Raw genomic sequence first — 5,136 nt, 5'->3', positions numbered from 1 at the left:
GCACCCTCCCCCCATATGAATATTTTTTCATATTCATAAAAATTTTCAAATAACAAATTTGAACATATTTTTTAAAAAATTATTACTATTTTTATAAAAAATATTACTGTTATGATTTAAACAAGTTTGAACATATTTAAACACAAATAAATATCAAACAACATTTTAAATGCATAAAAACAAAAATTGGGGAGCCTGGGAATCGAACCCAGGAGCTCCTAGTGTGTGTGCTGCGTGCTGACTAGTCGGTCTAGTGGGCGGGTTCTGATTTAAATAGGGTTACACTACTAGGGAAAAGCCTATACACAGAAATTTAGCAACAGCGCGGGTTAAAAAAGAGCGCTAGTGCTAGATAGCAGTAGCGATTGATGAAAAACCGCGCTACAGATACAATCTTAGCAGTAGCGCGTGTAGTGCCAAAAGCGCTACTACTAATATTCCCGTTGGTAGAATGATAGGATACGCATAGCAGTAGCGGGCTTGGAAGAAGCGCGCTACCGCTAGGGCATAAGTAGTAGCGCGTTTCCTACGAAGAGCGCTACTACTAATGGAAATAAAATAAGATGAAAAACAAATATAAAAGTAAATGAAAATGAAAGAAATAGAAAAAGGAGAAAGGAAAAAAATAAAATGTAAAGCATAATAATTGAAAGAGCGAAAAAATGAAGGAAGGCATAGCAGTAGCGTGTGCTTGTAAGAGGCGCTATAGCTAACGCAGCTGCAGCGCGTGTCCTAGACCCCCGCTATAGAAACAGAAAAGAAAATTAAAAAAGGAAGAAAATTACATAGCTATAACAGCAGCGCGTTTTGTAAAAACCGCTATAGCTATCTTAGCTATAACGCGTTTTACGAAACGCGCTACCGCTAAATTTGACTTAACCAAAAAACCGTTTCCCCCCGGCCACCACTTCTTCCCCAAATCCCTCGACCCACCCCGCGCCGCCGTCTCCCCGATTCGCCGTCGCCCCACTTCGCCGCCGTCTCCTGCCGACGTCGACGCCACCAGAGCCGTGCGCCGTCGACGCCACCGGAGCCGCCCCCAACGCCATGGAGCCGCGCGGCCTCATCAACGCCACCGGAGCCGCTGTCGACGCCACCGGATCCTCCCTCGCCACAACTGCCTCCCTCGCCGTCACCGGAGACGCCCCTGCCTCCCTCACCACTACTGCCTCCCTCGCCACCACCGGAGCCATCCTCTGTAAGCCCCCACCCCTCCTCTCTCTCTCATGCATAGGTTAGCTAGTTTAATTAGCTTAATTATCTAGGTTAGGGCAAAATTTTAGTTAGGGCTTTGACAGAGAAGTAGTTAGGTTAACTAGGTTAATTATTTAGGTTAGTGCAAAAATTAGTTAGGGCTTTGACAGAGAACTAGTACTAGTCAGGTTAACTAGTTTAATGAGGTTAATTATCTAGGTTAATTAGTGCAAAAATTTATTTAGGGCTTTGACAGAGAACTAGTTGCGTTAACTAGTTTAATTAGGTTAATTATGTAGGTAAACTAGATTAACTAACTAGGTTAAATAGGTAGGTTAATTAGGTTCATTGGATTAACAAGCTAGGTTAAGTAGGTTGGCTAGGTTAGAGGAAAATTTTATTTTAGAGCATTAGGTCAGAAGGATTAGAGAAATGGAGTTCCTTTGCAATTTAATTGGGTTCTGTCCTAGGCAGAGAAGGGTTAGAGATAATAATGTGTGTTTGTGTGAGAGAGAGGAATAGCTAGATCAACATAGTTTGGGTTTTGTCCTAGACAGAGAAGTGTTTAGTGAAGGAAAAGAATTTAGGCAAATTTTATTTTAAATATGATCCCTTCCTAGACTTTTATTGGTGATTATATCTTTTCATTGAAGTGGTCATGTTATATCTTTTCATTGAAGTTGTTCGATTGTGCCCAAGTGGCTTTGTTGTTTCCAGGGAATGATGCTGAGTGGCCTATGTTTTGCCGGAATGTTGATTCATTTCTGTTCCGGCAAATTTCAGGTTCTCGATTTGTCCACTTTTTAGCAAAGGTCATGCCGAAATTTTCCGTGAATTTCGGCATGACTTGTGCTACAAACTAGGACATATCGAGTGCCTGGGATTTGCCGCACCAGAAAGGAGTCAACATTCCTGCAAAACAATAGTCCTTTTTTATGTCATTATTCATTTTATTAGGTCTAGAATTAATTGACTAGATTTAATCATAGGAAACATGGCTAGCAACGATGAAGGATAGGGTTCTGGTGATTGCGACGATGTCTACCTGGCGGCAGACGAATATTTTGGCCTTACCGACGATCAACCGATGTTGTTGCTGGGCCCACCGGTGGCATCGAGGACTGAGAACGACACGCGGACCGGTGCTGAGACTGAGACCGGCGCTGAGATTCAGACCGGCATCGAGACCGGCGCTGAGACCAGTGCTGCCTCGGGGAGCGGAGCCGGTGTAGAACTGAAAGCAAAGAGGCAACGGCTTCCTAACAAACTCAGGACTACTAGGCTGGTGGTCACGGAGGTGGGCGACGGCATTTTTGAGCCAAAGGCGCCCGAGGAAGCTCGCTCGTGCTACGGCAATCAAATAGGCTGCATCGTACGGACAACCACCACCATCAACGATGAGAAACTACAGAAGATAGAAAATATGAGGAGCTCCCTCCTAAAGAAGTTTCACCAGATATTCTTGTTCCCTGTCCGGAATGAGAAGGATTATGAAGATCCAGACGAGGACCCGGCAATGAAGAAGATAAACAAACACGCCATGACTAAGTTCAGCGACGCGTTGGCCTCCTGGAAAACTCGAGTGAAAGCAAGGATCATCGACAAGAAGGAACCCTACTCCGAGATTATAAAGGATAATCCGACAATCACGGAAGACCAGTTTCAAATATTCAAGGAGGTTTGCGAGGCCGAAGCTGCCAAAAACAAGTCTAAGTACATGAAGGGGCTTCAACAGAGGAACATTGGGAGCCACCACCTCGGAAGCCGTGGTTACGGCGGTAAGAGGTCCAAATGGGCCAAGGAGGACGCGGAAGCCGCGAGTCTGGGCATCCCAGACCCCTTGGCGGATTTCACCGTCCCGCAGGAGCGTGACGTCCTGAGGGCCCGACACCGTTGGGACCCAGTGAAGAAGGTTTACGAGACAACACCGGTCATTACGGAGTTCATGAGACGGCTGGTAATTTTAGTTTCTGATCAATTCGACTGCACACGTTAGTCATATTTGTAAACGATCCTTGTGCCTTTTGCAGAGAGAGCAGCACCAGATTGCGGCCGAAAGCGACTCGCCGTCTGAGGCATTGGCGAGGCCCAAGTGGGACACTCCATTCAACCGGGCGTTGAACATATTGAAACGACAACCGATGGATACTCGACCGTCGTATGGACGCGTGCACGGTGTCGGAGACGGCGCCACGTGGAAGAAGTACTACCGTGAGACCACGGAGGAGAGAAAGGAATGACGGAGGTTAACTGAAGAAAACATCGACAAGAAGGTTGAGATTGCGGTTGAGAAGAAATCATCTCAGACAGTTGCAACAGCGGTAGGGCCGCCTTCAGCCATAAGACCGACTTCTGCTGCATCCAGCAACCAAACGATTCTCTTAATGATGGATTCTATGTCCTACACCACATGCTGGAGTACAGACGGGATCACCAGAACCTTCACATGTCACCTAGATCTGGCGATGCCCATATTCTGCAATGGGCAAAGGACATAGGAGATATCGAGGATCATCGACTTCGAGCTGAGTTCTATAACATCCAGCGCGAACTTGCCCAAATCATCATGAAAGAGGTCGTCGGAAAAACAGGGATGTTCTATGGAGGACAAATGTCACGGGAATACGTCTGAACATGCATAGCCTCTCAGCGTCTCGACATGAAGCCTTTCACTAAGCTTGGGACTATCTCCCTGACCTCGATGGATGGCACGACATGTTGGAGTGATTGTCGATATATGCCAATGTGTCTGTTTAGTCCATACTTTCTGTATGACAAAACTTTGAGTTATGCGCAGTGAAACTTTATTTGTGATGTAATTAAACCGCCCTCCTCCTCGACTAGCGAAGATCACTCTAGTTAGGGCATTTTGGTTACGATGAACTTTGTTATTTATGCTTATGATATGTTGTTTCTATTTTTGTCAAGTTTGTCTCTTTCTGTTGCTCAACTATATATGTTGCATATCATCTACTCATGTGACGATGCAGGTGCATAGATCATCGATGGCGAAGAAGTGCTACGCCAGGAGTATATATACGATGAGTGGCCGAAGTGTCAGGCCCAGGTGTTGCCGGTTTCCGGTTTCCGAGCGACAGGCGGTAGTTAGTTTAGGTTCGCGCTAATGCGAGAGAGGGATACAAACTCATGTACTCAAAGTGATAGCTATTTTCGCGTATACCATTGTTTAGATGGATGACGATGTATTTGAAAGTAATCAAGGACTTGTATCACTATTTTCGAGATGATGACGAGAGACCACTTTGTGTTGGATGATGATTATGATGAGACTATTTGTATGTATATGCTATGATTATATTCGTGGTCTCGCAGGCATTTGTATGTGTATCATGATGACATTTCTATGTGCTAAAGATTCTTCTATAAAGCCTGTTCAAATACAAAACAAATATGCCAAAAAAACAAAAAACCTGTTAAATTAGCAGTAGCAAGTGTATAGAAGTTAGCAGCAGCGCCTCTATAGCAGTAGCGCGTTGCTGCAAAGGGCGCTAGAGCTACTAGCAGTAGCGTGCTCCCAGTAAGCGCGCTGCTGCTACACTTGTGTAGGAGTAGCGCCGGTGACAACGCGCTACTGCTATACGCTAGCTGTAGCGCCTTATTAGTAGCGCCCCACCCCGCGCTACTGATACACCTAAAACCCGCGCTGCTGCTAGCCTTTTCCCTAGTAGTGTTAGGTGGAATATAACCTGACCAGTCGGGCTAGTGATACTTATGGTGCACTAGGGGAGGTGCGCCATTAGAACCCTCCCCCCACTCCACCTATTGCCCTCGCACTTGGCCTCCCTCCCTTCCTCGCCAGATTACCCAACCGTACACCGCCGCCCACGCACCCCCGCCGCCTTCCTCTCCCCTTCCTCCCCCTCGAGCACCACCGCCCCCTCCGTCCGCCGCAGCCGCCCACGCGCCCCCGCCGCCTTCCTC

Source organism: Triticum aestivum, chromosome 5B, assembly GCF_018294505.1.
Source record: "Triticum aestivum cultivar Chinese Spring chromosome 5B, IWGSC CS RefSeq v2.1, whole genome shotgun sequence".
NCBI lineage: Eukaryota > Viridiplantae > Streptophyta > Magnoliopsida > Poales > Poaceae > Triticum > Triticum aestivum.
The sequence above is the reverse complement of the archived record's forward strand: the minus strand, read 5'-3'. Positions refer to the sequence as shown.